Genomic DNA, 16,351 nt, shown 5'->3' with positions numbered 1-16,351 from the left:
CAAAGGCTGTGCCCTGCAGAGGAAGCTCTCAATAATAACATGGACAAGGGGCCCCTGGGTGGCTCAGTGGGTTAAAGTCTCTGCCTTCGGCTGAGGTCATGATCCCAGGGTCCTGGGATCGAGTCCCACATTGGGCTCTCTGCTCAGCAGGGAGCCTGCTTTCCCCTGCCCCCCGCCTGCCTCTCTGCCTGCTTGTGATCTCTGTCTGTCAAATAAATAAATAATAATCTTTAAAAAAAAAATGGACAAGATGATACATTCTGTAGATGTCAGCCACATGTATGACGTTCCCACAAAGTCAGAGACAAAGACTTGGTACTGGCTCACCAGTGTGGTCTGAGGGCATAAGCTTTCCACAGCAGAGTCCTGCTTTCATGCCTTTGTCCAGGGTGACCAGACAGCCACTTGATGAGTTAGCATCTCCAGTCTCCTTCTGGCATGAAGAAGGCAGTGATATGTTCATATTAGGATCATATGTGCCTTCTTCCAATGCTTGTGCCAACATGAAAACTATTAAATGCCTTATTCTCAGTCTCTTTGTGACATATAACATTGCTGCTGATGAAAGAAACTATTTCCCAGCCAAAGAGTGTGACAATGGATTCATGCGTATGGAATTTACTAGTCTTACCATGTCTCACATTCCACTGAAGCAGTTGGTCAGAAAGATGGGGAAATGGCTTACTTATGAGTTGATTATAGTTCCAGTTGGGAGAAGGAGCTCTGAAGACCTGATGTTGAGGCTACTTTCAAGAAGTGCCAATGTGGGGCGCCTGGGTGGCTCAGTGGGTTAAGCCGCTGCCTTCGGCTCAGGTCATGATCTCAGGGTCCTGGGATTGAGTCCCGCATCGGGCTCTCTGCTCAGCAGGGAGCCTGCTTCCCTCTCTCTCTCTCTCTCTGCCTGCCTCTCTGCCTACTTGTGATCTCTGTCTGTCAAATAAATAAATAAAATCTTTAAAAAAAAAAAAAAAAAAGAAGTGCCAATGTATGGTGCTGGTTCTCTCTAATTTATTTGAGAAAGAGGGAGAGTACAAGTAGCCAGAAGGCCAGAGGGAGAGGAATAAACAGACTCCCCACTGAGCCAGGACCCCAATGCAGGGCTTAATCCCAAGACTCCAGGGTCATGACCCAAGCCAAACGCAGACGCCCAACTGACCAAGCCACCCAGGTGACCCCATTTTGGGACCTTTATGCCATTGGTCCAATAGACAAAGAGGGCTACTGTTCTGTTGACCAAAGTGATAGATCTCGATTATTTAGGGTTGCAGCTATATAATAGTGATATTCTGGGTCATGCTTCAAACTTGGGATTCTCCAGAGAAGCCATTTCTTGGTTCCATGCTCAATAGAAAACTAAACCAATCAAACAAAAGCAGGGCCACTCAATATTCAGACCCATTCTGAAATGGAGGTTCACATCACCACACAAGGTCAAGAACCCTGACCAGTTTGGGATCTGATGGAAAGCAAAGGAAGCATGGAATGGTAGTGAAGAGGAAAGCTATGAACATCAACAATGACTAGTTACAGAAATGCAACTGTTTTCCTGCATGGACTCTGAATAGCACACCCATGAAGAATGGGATATTGGCTTTCTAGCAATGTATACACTTTGCATAAACTTCCAGCAATCTCTACCAGACTGCAGATGGGCAAGTGGTCTTATCTTTATTAATGACCATGATAGAAAAGAATTTGGGCATGGTTCATTCCAAAATCAGAGTCACTTGACTTTAAGACATTTTTTGACTCCTTCTACCACAGACCTAGGCACCTGTGATGTCCCGGAGGTCCATTTCCTCTCCAGATATGGAAATCTCCTTCCGGCCTAGCTAGAAATCTATCCAGTCTTACATTCTGCTCCCTGCTCGAGAGCTATGCCTCTCCTGAAACCAGATCATAACCTTGTTCTATGATTCTAAGTCCCTCGAAATGGCAGCGAGCATGATCTATACGGTACACAGACGCGCCCTCTCTCATCATCTGAGAACAACAAAAAAAAGTTGAAAATTCAGGTTTTACAAAGTTCTCCAGCTAGAATGCAGAGAGCCAGTGAAGGGACAGAGGAAAGTCAGACAGAAGGTAATAAGGCAGAGTAGATGCTGACTGACAATAAGCTTAGAAACATGGTTTACCAAGTTGACATAGAGTGAAATATGGAATTGGGTGATCCAGGGCCAGCCGCCAATGCATCAGACCCATGCCTCTGGCTCTGGGATTTTGCGGGGGGGAGCAGTTATTATCTCTCTGTGAGATGATCTTTCTTAATGTGAACAAAAGACGACACTCAGGCGCATGGCGTGTCACCCATTTGCCAGAGCCTCTGGGCTGAGCCGTGCAGCTGAAAGCCGCCGCTCCGTAGGGGTCATAGAGAAATCTCTAGTCCTGAAATGGCAAACAGTGGCCTTTTCTTTCTCTCTGAATGACCACCTTGAAGGCAAATCAACAGGAGTGACAGGGGAGGAGAGAGAGCCACGCAGCCGGGCTGTCTGCCGGCCAGAAGGGAGCATTCAAGAGTGCTCTCCTCTGAACTGAGCCCCGAGTCAGCCTGTCGGAAACCCAGTGACATTTCTGCCTGCTAGTGAATGGAAACACATGCCTTTCATTCTGGAGTCGAACGATGGTGTTTTGTCTGCGGTGTCCTTGCTCTCCTGGCCTGATTGTTTGCTGAGAAAAACAATTAAATCTTCCTTTCAATTATGGCCTGTTTGGGTCTGAAGAGCTGTTTAAAACCAGAGAGCCTTATCATATTAATGAGCACGGCTGCCGAGATTAATACCCGAGAAAGGGGATTCCCTGGGGAACTGAGGAACAGAGCTGAGAATCTTAGGGTGTTATGATCTCCACTCAATGGAAAACTACTGATAAAAAGGCACATTACCCCCAGAGATAGGGACTTCTGTGTTAAAAAGGCGTGAAAATGAACATATATATTTCACATAACCTGATAGACAATTCAAACTTAGACGAAATGTGCACGCACTCATAACTAATTATCGGCCTGATATCACGGGAGACCCAGCACTGAATTTCTCTGCACGGTAGGGGTCAGGATCAGGAACCTGGTAACCAGGGAGGCAGAGAGGTAAGCCAGCTCAGACTGGTGGAGGCCTGTTGGTGTCAAGTGCTGGGATAAACCAACGGCAAAAGCAAATTTCAGAGCCAGAAGCCAGGTGAAAGATAAGACTGTAACTCCAGGAGCTCAGAGTGGAAGGCGGGAGCAAGAGGGATGGGGGCAGGGGTGAGCGTGGAGTAGGGCATTGGAAAGGGAGGCCCAGTCTGTGCAGTAGCCATGAGCGGCTCTACAGCTTTGGGAAGTTCTGCTTGGTGAACTCGCCGGAGCTAGGATGCCTGGACTCATCCAACTGGTTCAGAGGTGGGCAGATGGATTTCCAGATTAACACAAATTTCACTTGTTTGTTTTTTAAACCCTCACTAGCTCAGACTCTTAGCTATGCAGAACAAAGTGATGGTTACCAGTGGGGAGATGGGTGGGGGCATGGGTGAAATAAGTGACAGGGATTAAGGGTGCACATGTTGTGCTGAGCCCTGGGCGTTGTACAGAATTGTTGAATCACTGGATTGTACACCTGAAACTAGTAGAACTCTATATTAGCTAACAGGAATTAACATAAAAACTTCAAAAAAACCACTCATCAGCTCCAAATAGAATATGGTCAGTCCTCACAGGTGTGGATAACACAAGTGGATGGGTCTTCACTATCTGGTAGTTTTACTCTTGTTTCATCTACCGTGATTCACTTAACACAAGTGATTGATTTAGCCATGAGGTTGCCTTACCCGTAGATTGTTCTTGTTCGTTGTTGCGTAGTATTCCATTGCAAGACTACAGCACCTTCCTTTTATCCACTCACCTCTAAGGGGGTGTTTGGGTTGTTTCTGGTGTTGAACTATTACAAATAAAGCTGCTCAGCATATTCATGGGCAAGTGTTTGAAAGGACACATACTTTTTTTCTCTTGGGTGTATACCTAGGAGTGGACTGGCTGGCTCATATGGTAAACATATGATGTTTGACTTTGAAAGAAACTGCTGAACTGCTTCCCAGTGTAGTTGTTCCCATTTTATATTCCCACCATCAGGGTGTGAGAGTTCCAGTGCTCAACGTGCTCCTCAGCACTTGATGTTGTCAGTATTTTTTTTAATTTTCACCAGTGTAACAGGCATCTTATCATGGTTTGATATATATTTCCCTAATTGCTAATACTATTATATATATATGTGTGTGTGTGTGTATTTTTATGTGTGTGTGTATATTTTTATATTTTATTATTTATATTAATATTATCTGGTAATATTAAATATATATATTATTTCACATTTGGCAAATATTTTCTCTTAGTTCATGGCTTGTCTTTTCATTTTTACTGGTGTCTTTGGAAGAGCAAAAATTTCTGTTTTTATGAGGTCCAGTTTGTCTATCTGTTTTCTTTCAACGGATCATGTTTTTAGTGTCCTGTCTAAGATGTGGCCTGCAAAATTAAAAATATTTTCCTTATGTTTTGTTCTAAAAGTTTTATAGCTTTAGATTCTATATGATGTAACCCTCTATCTATTTCCTCTTTAAATTCTTACAGAAATATTTTGTGGCTGTCAGTGTACAGGTAGGTCTTGCTCCCTTGGCCAGGTACATTCCTAAATATTTCATACTTGGATACTATTTTAAATGTCATTGCTTCCTTAATTCCAATTTCTGGTCACTCATATGAAATATAATTTATCTTCATGTATTGATCTTAGATCCTGCAACTTTGCACTTTCTAGATCTAGTAGCATTTTTTTGTAGATTCCATTGGATTTTCTATATAGATTATCAGGTTGTCCAAGAATAAAGGCTGTTGTTGTAACTTCTTTCTTTCCAACCTGGCTGTGTTTTACCTCTTTTTTCTACTTGATTGCACTGGCTACGAGCCCAAATACGTATAGTTTGTAAGTGATGAGAATAGATATCCTTGACTGTTCCTCCTCTTCGAGGCCTTGTATCTGATAGAGGAAGTTCTTCCTGCTACACTGCTCAGAGGTCTGTTCATTTTATTTTATTTTATTTTATTTTAATTCAGTTAATTAACCCATAGTGTATTATTAGCTTCTGAGGTAGAGGTCAGTGATTCATCTGTTTCATACAACATCCAGTGCTTGTTATGCCAAGTGCCCCCCTTCCCGTCCATCACCCAGCTACCCCATCCCCCCACCCCACTCCACTCCTACAACCCTCAGATTGTTTCCTGTGATTAAGTGTCTCTTATGGTTTGTCTTGAGGTTCATTCATTTTAAATGTGGAGTAAGTTGTGTATTTCTAATGCCTTTCCCCCATCTACTTAGATGTTCAGATGAGTCTCCTTTTTCCCCTGTTAATACAGTGAATTGATCTTGATTGCCTTCCTAATGTAAAACCAAAATTGTACTATTGAGATAAACTTCACTAGCTCATGACGTCTTCTTATTTTTGTTTTTTAATTTAATTGGCTACAATGTGGTTTCGAAGTTTTGCATCATGTGCATAAGGGATATTGGTAAGGGATATTGGCTTTCTTCTCTTGGGATGTCTTTGTCTGGATTTGACGTATGTATAAAGTAGCCTCATCGAATGAATGGGGATGTATTCCTCCTCCCCAGTTTTCTAGAAGAGTTTGTGTTGAATGAGAATTGTCTCCTCCTTAAATGTTTGGCGGGACTTACCAGGGCTGTAACCTGGGGCTGGAGTTTTCTGTGTGGGGAGGATATAGACTATGGATTCCATTTCTATAATAGATACAGGACTCTTCAGGTTATCTATTTATTCTTGAGAGCTTTTTGGAGAATTGGTCCTTGTTACCTAAATTGCTGAAATTATCGACATACCCTTTTATTATCTGTAGCACCTGGAGTGCTATTACCTCTTTCATTCGTGATATGGATAATTTAGTTTTTTCTCTCCCTTACTTTCTTTTATTCCTCCCTCTACTCCCTCCATCCCTCTTTCCCTCCTTCTCTCTCTCTCTCTCCCTCTCTCTGAGTCTGCCTAGAGGTTTATCAATTATATTGATATGCAAAGTGTTGCTGGGATTGCCCACCAGACCCCTGAAACCAGGGCTTTTTTTCTGCACTCTGCCTACTTTTTCAATGTCCATACTGAAGGACAAGGAATTAGAACAAGTAAGATGAGGTGTAGGGCTGTATCTCACTCAGTCCGGAGTTGAGGCCTTTGTGAACAAATGGGCGGATGAAAAGATGTGTTGCCCGGTAAGAGCACAGATCCAAAGTCTAGACTTGTCTATGGGGCAACTAATGAAGTTAGGGGTGATTGATACATGACGGTCAGTCTATCAGGGGTGCCTGATTCTGAGCTGGATTTCCACTGACATGACCTGACAGGACAGTCATGGTGTAGAGAGAGGCAGTGTGAACCTGTGTGTGCTTTTGGAGCCTGTCAGAAATCTCTGTGGCCAATCAGCCTCAAGTGGAGGCAAATGTAATCTGTGAGCACTTTGCATCTCAGGGCCTAGATTAGATTTTGTCACTTAGCAGAAGTACAGGAATATAAATATGGCTCACGGGAAGTTGATACCACCCTACACCCCAGTCCCCTGGCTTCATATCGGCAACGTCACATAAGACAGGCAACATAACTGCCAAGCACAAAGGCAGGTCTGCTCATTTTGTTGGTGTCTTCAGCTCTCTGGCCTAGCTCTTAGGAGGTAAGGAACATGACAACAGGGAGGAAACCACGGTTTGGGTGGCTGACAGCAAGAGGGCGTTTCGTACAAGGCCTCCTAGCCTCAGCTCTGGGAGATCTATTCTCAGGACCTTTGGCTTTTTCTCCCCATAATTCATTATTTTCTAATCAGTTACGGCCCTTATCAAGAAGAATGCCTCTGAGACCCCCAGAGTAGAACAAATCCATAAATAGTAGAACAAATCCATAAATCAAACACAATGAAATTGTGTTATTGTTTTCTCTTTGTTCTTTTTTTTTTTTTTTCTCTCATATCTACACATCTCCACTGGCTCAGAAAAGCAATGAGATATAGAGTGTCCGGGCTAGCACGGAACACTTGTCTCGAGACATTTTTAACTGGATACTATTACGGAGAAGCATTGGGACCGGAGAACTATGTCCCACATAATGCCATCTTCATCTTAGTTATCTTTGAGTGTGAACTCTCCTGGATACTTATCAGCCAGGCCTTGGGCCACAGCAAAAAGATAGGCATGAGAGTCCAGTTGTATAAAATAGATAGAAAACCTATGAACACAGGATTTCTTTTTTTTTTTTAAGATTTTATTTATTTGACACAGAGATCATAAGTAGGCAGAGAGCCAGGCAGAGAGAGAGGAGGAAGCAGGCTCCCTACTGAGCAGAGAGCCCGATGTGGGGCTCAATCCCAAGACCCTGAGACCAGGGCGTGAGCTGAAGGCAGAGGCTTTAACCCACTGAGCCCCCCAGGCGCCCTGGAACATAGGATTTCTGAATCTGATTCATATAGCTTGTCTTCCCTCATTAACATCCCTGTTTCTAGATAAAACCTATTGGCCTACAAAAACAAACAAACAGTGTTTGTAAGCAAATTAATTTTATAAACACAAGCCCCAGGAGAATGATTAAACCGCTTAGGAGACAACTCTTCAAGCTTTGCAGAAGTACCTTCTTCTCCTCCTTTTTTTTTTTAAAGTCACGCTTATCACAGATGTGTTATGTATTCATGAAAGCAGGTCCCCTAAGGATTTTTGTTAGACAATGTTTTGTTGACCCAATTTTAATTCCTCTATGCATTTGGAAGAAACGAAATGACACTTATTTGGAAACGGTCTATAATCCGTAATCCCAGAATAATGATTTTATTGAGTTGGCTTTGATATTATAGCCTCAACTCTTATTGAGAGATGCTGTAAGAAATAGCATTTTACTTACTGCCAGGATTGGGTTCCAAGCATCACCCACTGATTTCTCATCATGATAGAGATGATAAATTTATTTTAGAATTAATTGATGGCAAAGACTTGGTTCCCTTTCCGGGATCCGTATCAAACTTCCTTAAAGACAAGGAAACATGTACAACCAGCTTGTTTTCCTTTTTGCTCTGTTCACAGGTAATTTGAGAGCCAACTTCACCGTGAAACCGTCCACATAAACAAGCCCTGCAGGTGACTCGTACGCATGCTCAAATTTGAGAAAGCACTATTCTGGATTATTTCCAATTTATGGCTTTTACTGGGGTATTTCCTCTACTCTTCTTGGGGGAAATCATTTGGCAATTCCAATCTGAGGGGCCCAGGCCATTGATTCCTGATTCTACCCACATGTTCAGGTCTTTCTACCATTTATATGTGAAAGCCTTAACTCCTCCCCCATCCTGAGGCTCTCTTTGCAGAGGAAGTAATTAAGGTTACAAGAGGTCATGAGGGTGGGGCACTGATCCTGTGGGATTAGAATGAGTGTCGCTGGAAGAAGGGAACACGGATAACAGGCTCTCTCTCCCTCTCCTTCCCCCCTCCGTCCCTCTTCCTGTCTCTGTCCCTTTCTCCTGGCACCTGCACGAAGAAGAGATCCCATGAGCACACAGGGAGATGGTGGTCACCCACAAGCTAACAGAAAAAGCCTCTGGCTGTAACTCACCTCGTTGGCACCTTGCTCTTTCCTCTATCAGCTTCCAGAACTGTGAGAAATACATTTCTGTTGCTTACAGTCTGTTGTTCAGTCTGTTGGGTTTTTTTGTTTGTTTGTTTTTGTTTTATTTGTCATGGCAGCCCGAGTTGAGAAATACACTACAGTCCTTCAGTCCCATTCCATGCTGCCCAGCAACAAGTCAAGGGTTAGAATGTGTGGATTTTATTTTTAGTTCAATTGTTATCTTACTGTTTAACCTTAAATCCATTTTTCCACCTCATTCACCACAGTGATTTGCAAGATATCGGAATTAGACGGTAACTGTAACGAGCCTTATTTCTTTCAAGTACACAGATTCTGCAGGGTTGGAGGAGAGCTTAATGGTCCTCCAGTAAAAACGTTTTATTCTATAAATGAGAAAAATTCAAGTCCAAAGAGCTAATTGGTCTTAGGATCAAGATGAAAGCCAGTGTCCCCGGCTCATCAATCCTGCTGGTTGTTTCCTGAGCCAACATACAGCATCAGCTCCAAGTTCCTGATTGCCCGTAAGCCAGCTGGTGTTAGAATACTGCTCTACTGATGCCCGGTTGGCTGCTCACTGTCAGTTGTCTTCCGTGGAAAGCTAGCCACAGTGAGATTACGCTCAGATTCATATTTTTAAAAGACACAGGAAGCCAGATAGACCAAAGTTCAAATTTGGCATTGCCCCATAGGAACGGTGTGACCAGGGCAGATGCCTACTTTGTAATGGAATTCCGTTTCTTCTCTGGAATAGAGAGGAAAATCCCCTTGAGGGAATTTCGCGGATCGTTGCTATGGGACACCCACCATAGTGTAGGGAGGGGTCCACAGATGTTGGTTCTCCAGACTATGTATACTCTTGTCCCATTCAATCCACTCCTCGCAAAGGGTCAACTTTTACTTAAGTTCCCAGCTGGTTCCCTTCTTTGCCATCATGAGGTTTTGAAGGGCGCTACCCGACAGGTCCCAGAAGAAGTAAACCTAAGGCAGAGAATCCAAGATGAAACCCACGATGACTGCGTCAGTAGGGGATAATTGCAGGGAGTGCGACGGGGGGAATTGAAAGGCAGAATGGGAAGTGTCTGGGCAAGATGAGCCGATAGGCTATCTCACGGTCAGCAGCAGACACAGAAAACCCCCCAACAGGACAATGAATTTCTCGAAAGTGATGGTCTCAGGATATGCTTGATGAGGGGATGAGACGAAGGGCTATTTGATAAGGTAGCTTCGTGGTGGCTTAGACCTTTGATGAGGAGGTCCTCAGAGAAGCCTGTGACTCCCACGTGCAGTGAGACCGAAGCTCAAAGGAAAGCCGGAGAGTCCCTGCTGTGTTTTTCTGATTTCGCAAAAATTCAAGTCATGTGCAAAAGTTATGATTCTCACATTTGGTCTGAAGCAAATAAACCTGTTATCTTGAGGTGAGTCGCAATTTCCCAGGAGAGGATGGCCGTTCTTAGTTTTTTGTTTTTGTTTTTGTTTTCATTTGCTAGAATGATATTTTAATTTTTTCTTTTAAATTGTAATCACAATATTAGATGCATATGTAAAATACTCAAATAGTTCAAAAGTTATTTTTGTAAGTTATTTATTTATTTATTTATTTGTTTGTCAGAGAGTGAGGGGGAGAGAGAGAGCACAAGCAGAGGGGAGAGGCAGGCAGAGAGAGAAGCAGCCCCAGGACCCTGGGATCATGAGCCGAGCCAAAAGCAGACACTTAACACGCTGAACCACCCACACGTCCCTCAACAGTTATGTTTTAAAAGATTTTATTTATTTATTTGAGAGCGAGAGAGAAAGTACAAGCAGGGGGAGTAAGAGAGGGAGAAGCAGGCTCCCCACTAAGCAGGGAGATGATGCCCTAGGACCCCGGGATCATGATCTGAGCCGAAGGCAGAAACTTAACCCAACCGAGCCACCCAGGCGCCCAGAACAGTTCAAAAGTCCTTGGAAAAAAAGGAAACAGGCATCTCCTCTGAGCCCCATCCTTAACCACAGAAGCCAGAACTTTCGACTCATCTTGGCTTTGTCTCTCTTCCAAGTAACGCGCTTATAGCAGTGTTTCCTAATTCATCGATGGTGAAGCAGACAACGGTACCTAGTAACAGAAAGGAGGAACCCGTCAGTCACTCCGCTCCCTCCTCCCTCCCGCCTCACTGTGTTTACCCCACGCGGACTACAACAGGAACCTCTTCCATGCTGATGTTTGCTATTTATAGTTGGGATTTTTCCCCTCACAGGTAGACTGACAGTTTTAAGTACTATACTTAAATTTCTAATTCCTCCTGCGTAAACATCAGCAGATGCCTGACTGCAAGCCATCCACGTGGACGGGCAGCCTTTTAACTCCTTCCTCTTCTACTCCCTCCCTGCGTCTGCTCTCAGACCTCTGCCAGCGTCACATCACCTTTATGGGATCAAGATGAAAAACACAACCGTGATGTTCCATAACCCAAATGAGGACCTGCTTCCTTTGTCGACAGATTAATTCTAGAACTTGAGAAACAATTCACCCTAACGTAACTACGTAAAATCGTTAGTCATACTGTGGGCGAGGATTCCATTTCCTTCTTGGGAATGATGCCCACTCCCGAGAAGAGGTTTCGAATGTGTAAATGAAGCAGAATTTCTCTCTCCTTTTTCTGAATAGTCTGTTAATGACTCAGAAACATTCCCATCTTATTTGGCTTTATTTTGGGATCCAGAGTTTCTTCCCCCATTGGGACTCCTCCCTTCCCCCCATTCCTCCCTCCTCCCTTCTTGTCTGCTGATAAAACAATACCGGGTCTCACCCACGTCCTCAGAATTATCCAGTCTGTCGAGGATCTCACCTATTACGGCACCCAGTTTCACGTCCTGGAGCCTCCCACACTCCCCTTTCAACCTCAATCCCGCTGCCTCCTGGCTTGCATCCTACAGTGGCCCCCGTTTCCATTCCACAAGAACAAACACGGGGGAAGGGTTCGTGGTGCATTCACTCTGAAGACAAAGAGATGTTCAATTAAGTCCTGTGCTTGTGCTCTCCTCTCCCTGAAAGCCTCTAGTCCTCCAGATCTCCAGTCTGGGGTCTGTCCTGACCTCTTCTGAGAAGACCAGCTTCTCCACCACTGCATGCCTCCCTTCGCATATTCTGGGCTAAGGCTCTTCCTGTTTTATCCATCAATGCACCCCTCTCGGGCTTCCATCTTCTTTCAGTGTCTTGAGATCTCCCAACCACTAATGCCAGTGGCCCACTGCATGCCTCTTCCCTTTGGAAGGACCTACTTTCTCTTCCGCTGGGATTCCTCTGGGGTCTCACGGGCAAGTTGGTGATGGTCAGTTTGTCCCCATGACAGGGAAAGAGGAGACACCAGTGACAGGTGTTGAGTGGAAGTGAATGAGCCTGGCCGGTGAGAAGCTGGTAGAGTCCTGCTTGCTTCATTCATTCCAGAATTTTCTTGCTACTTCTGTCTTGTCCCCACTCCCCCCCACCCCAGCCACTTTTCTAGCCACTTGGTCATGGGGAAGATGGAACATTTTTTGTGCTCAGCAGAGGTTGGCGAACCCTTCTTCCATGGATGGTATTGTTTTGTTATGACGTCAAAGTTAACAGTCTGCCGACGATGGGGAGCTGGCAACTGATAAAAATCATGCCTGCCTCATGGAAGTACTTAAACATTGGTATTAATTTAAACAGTCACTCAGAGACTCTTGAAAAAGTGGGTGACTTTTGTGATTTGCATGGCCATGAATAGATCATGGGTTTATAGACTGTTGCTCAACAACAAATGTAAGATGTATATGAAGATTTTTCTTTTGTAGGAGGGGGAAGAGACAGGTGGGCATGCTGGCTGGGAATACTTCCCTGTGCAGAATCCTAGGAAGCAAATGGAAGATTCCTCTGTGATGTAGACACCAAGAGAGCCATGAAGAAGGTGGACATGGTGAGAAATACAGGCGTCTTGGGTGGTGGTTTGTATGGCTCCCTCACATGGGCATTTAAATAAAATAGAAGGCATCAATGCAGAACAGTAAGTTCCAAGGTCCTGGGGTCACCGATTGGGGTTTCTCCTTTTGTACCTTACTGCGTCACCATGCCTAATATTCCATGTTGACTGTATAAGGAAGGAGCATCTTATAGTGAACACAATTTAGGCTGTGGACATTAGGCCTTCCTTAGCTGCCTCCATCCCGGGCAACTTACATAAATTTCCTGTGCTTCAGGTGCCTCCTTTGTGAAGCAAGAGATGGGGATGAGATGTTGACAAGTGGGGGCAAATGACTGCCTTTAAAAATGGCAACAAACACTTGGTAAGTGTTTTATTAGAGTAGGGGGAAAAGAAGAAAAAAGGGGAAACGGTCTGGTCTACACCCAAAGCAAGAAAAAAAACATTCAGAAAAACATTCCACAAAAAGACATTTTTTATATTTTCTCTAGTGACCTTCTTGTCACCTCTGGCCTCCCCTTCCCCACTGGGTTCAGGGAAACCTGGGGCAGTGTTGGCTTTAGGCAGTGGGTCTGAGCTTGCTTTCTAGAAGCTTCTTCTGGAGGCAGTAGCTAGTGCGGGAAGGTCTGTGTTTCGTTGGACCTTCAGGACAACAGGGTCACATTTGTGTGACCCCCAGCATCTCCTGGTCGACATGGTTAGGGGCAGCATGGGGCAAGGGTGGCATATGAGGGACAAAACTTAAGGAGGCACGTAAGGTCCCAGGCCTACTCCAGACCCACGTTCCCCCACTGGGGAGACCGGATTCCCACCTTGTCAGAACACACAGGGCTTTGCTCTCATCCTTTGTTATTTGCTTTGCATGGAAGGAACTTTGCGCAAAAAGGAACTTTGCCCATAACATTTATGGGGGCTTCTCAATTTCTTCAGCTCTTTGACCGATCGGAAAACAAAGTCTAGGTTCACCACTGATGAACTCCGTGATGACTTTGAGCAAGTAACTTCGCTCTTCTGTGTCTCAGCTGCCTCATCTGTAAAATGGGCCAAGAGCAGCAGGGTTTCCCTGAGTTAACACGCGCGACGTGCTTAGGATGGAGCCTGGCCCTCACAAACCCTCAGGACACCCTTTATGACAATCCAACCTCCTGTTCTAGAGCTAGGTCTTTAATCCCAAGGTGACAGTTACTCGGTGACTTCCTCTAAAGTCCCCGAAGACTACCCTTCAGAGGAGGGGCGGCACGACATTCTCGCCCAGTCACAATGTGACAGGTGATACCCAGAGGTTTCCCTGTGCCGACTTCTTCCTCCTCACAAGGCCTCAGCCTGGTTTTTCCGATGAGCAGCTCAGGTTTTGAGAAGTGAATCAGACCTTCCAGCCTCAGCTTCTAGAACCAGAGGCTGAGTGGACAAGGAACCAGCCCAAGTCGTGAGCGCCTCCCCACGCATTGGGTCTTGCTGGCCAGACCAATTTCTTGGGTCACACTTTGGGAAAGGGATCACGGAAAGAGACTGGAGAGCAGGAGGCTGGTCGGAGGGATGCAGACAAGTGTCTCCCAGCATCGCCGTCCGCTCTCATCCCCCGTCCCAGACCCCTCCCATCCAGGATGGATGGCCTCTGTCCTACAGGCTCTAGGCAAGCTCTCAGTGAGAATCGGACATCTTGTGTGCACAACTGTGTGTGTGTGAGAGAGACAGAGAGAGAGAAAAGGGAGGGAGAGGTGAGTCATTAAAAAGTGGTTCAGCTAAATAAAGGATCTCATTATGTGAGCTATTCTTATTCCTCAAATGTCTGCCTTCCTCTCCCCGCTCGAGGTTCCTACTGAAATCTGACAATCAGGGTTGAACTTCACTGTCAGCTTCCATTAGGCAAATCAAGCAGGAAAAAAGGGAGTGTGTGTCTGGCCTTGGCAGGGAGCTGAGTCAGCAGCGATAATCTGTTGGAGCTCGTGGGGGCCGTGGGGGCCGGCTACCAAAGGCTTTAATTAGTCGGCCGAGGTGTTGTCTCCGCCCCGCCCCCCCTCCTGTCCCTTCTCCCGCCATCCTCTGCGAGAAGTCTCTTCCCCTGCCTTCTCCGCCTCTAATTCCTGGGAACACGGCGGGAACAGCACATACCCAGGGCGGGGCCCCCAGCACCCGCTGCTTCTGTCAAGGGCATTTCTTCCCTGTGGAACTGACATCCTGCACCAGCTGTCTCCCTCCATCCTTCTCTGGGCTCCCCCGCTGTAAGCAAGACCGGACCCCTCCTGGGCAAACGCGGCTGCGTGGGGCCTTTCCCAGAGGGCGCCCCCCTCCCCTCCCCGATCCGGGCTCCCTCTCGCCCTCTTCATGAGGCACACTGTCACTCTTTTCAAACCCAGATCACCCCGTCAGTACTGCGTGACGGCTCGGTTGCAGGGAGCACTCTGGAGACGAGGTCTCTTGATCTAAAAGGAGATGTTGGATGTCAAGAGGACAGAGGAACACAAGGCAGGTGGCTGTGGTCTAGAAACATTAATTGGGGCAAATGGACCACAGCCAGCCAAAGTACAAGACGGAAAATAATGTGTGTAATAAAAGGTTAAGAGCTCTGGGAGCTCCAGGAGTTCGGAGGGAGATGACCCATTTCTAGAAAAGAATGCTTCCGGGAGTGTCCTTGGAGCTGGGTTTTAAAGGTTGAGTAAGATATAATCAAGTGGAGAGGGGAACTGGGGTCTCCCGTGGGTGGGGTCCCTCGGGCGTCATCTCAGAAGACTCCCCTTCCCCTCTCTCCTGGTGGGGGGGAGTCACTGAAGTCGTCCAGCTACAGCTTCTCGGAGGAAGTCAGCTCCATGGCTCAGCTGACCCTGCCATCCTGCCCCTCCCCCTCCCCACCCTGGCTCATGCTGGGTCACAGGAGGACTGCCCCACCGTGGGGGCTGAGTGGATGTCACCTCCTCCTGCCCTTAGCAGCTCTTGCACACCAACTAGCCACACTGGGGTGGAGGATGGCCCTCTCTGTGGCTCTGTGACAAGTGTCCCTGCAGCCATTGGCTCCTGATGGTTCTGTTGACTCAGTGTCTCTTCAGAGGCAACGGTCCCTGCCTTCCCGATCCATCTCGTCGGTCCCAAACCACACACCCCCCTCCCTGCTGGGCGAAGTCGCGAGCAGGTGCACACAGCTGGGGACGTGCGGTACCTCGAGGCCCCTTGGCTCTCCCTGGTCTTTCCTTCCTGCCGGGCTGCTCACTCTCTGCGGGGCTCAGTCCCTTTCCTCCAGGCCACCGGGAGTGCCAGCCGCGCCCTGCGGGGCTTCCGCTCTGGAGCACGGAACGAGACGGATAGGATGAAGAATCCAGAAGGCACAGCGCTTACAACTGCGGACGCGGCGCTCTCCGGGGGGACGGCTGTTCCAGACAATATTACCTCAGAGAAGCAGGACCGTGGCTCTGAAAGGCCTTTGACCCGGAATTCACAGTGTCGCCAGCCATGCCGAGGAAAGAGCGTGGTCTGGGACAGAATCCCGACTACGCTGCTAGCGTCCATGTTCCCGTCCATAAACTAGGAACAAGTGCGATCGCTTACAGTGTGCTTTTGAGGGGCCGTGTGAACTGCCTGGCACAGAGCCGTGGGGCACCCCCAGGCTTTACTGGAGAATGGACTCCGTTCGCAGCTGCCCGACGGAGAAGGCGAGGGGGAGACCGAAACCCCAAATCCAGCCCTGACAGCCCTGTATTCGCCCGAATAAGCACTGAATTTAGGGCACCATGAACCAAACCTGGAGAGGCAGGAGTCTGAACATCAACATGTCCGGTCATGCCTCCTCTTGAAACAGGAGCTGGATC

At 46.6% G+C, this 16,351-nt stretch overlaps 1 long non-coding RNA gene across 1 annotated transcript in view; it reads left to right on the top strand.

Moving 5' to 3' along the window:
* Nucleotides 1-12,907, top strand: part of LOC116581103 — a 43,835-nt gene extending 30,928 nt beyond the window's left edge. The window contains exon 3 of the long non-coding RNA XR_004281892.1: nucleotides 12,829-12,907. This is a non-coding gene — a long non-coding RNA (uncharacterized LOC116581103). The remainder of the gene's footprint in view (nucleotides 1-12,828) is intronic.
* The last annotated feature ends 3,444 nt before the right edge of the window (nucleotides 12,908-16,351 follow it).

The sequence above is a fragment of the Mustela erminea genome, chromosome 20, assembly GCF_009829155.1.
Source record: "Mustela erminea isolate mMusErm1 chromosome 20, mMusErm1.Pri, whole genome shotgun sequence".
Taxonomy (NCBI): Eukaryota; Metazoa; Chordata; class Mammalia; order Carnivora; family Mustelidae; genus Mustela; species Mustela erminea.
The sequence above is the reverse complement of the archived record's forward strand: the minus strand, read 5'-3'. Positions and strand labels throughout refer to the sequence as shown.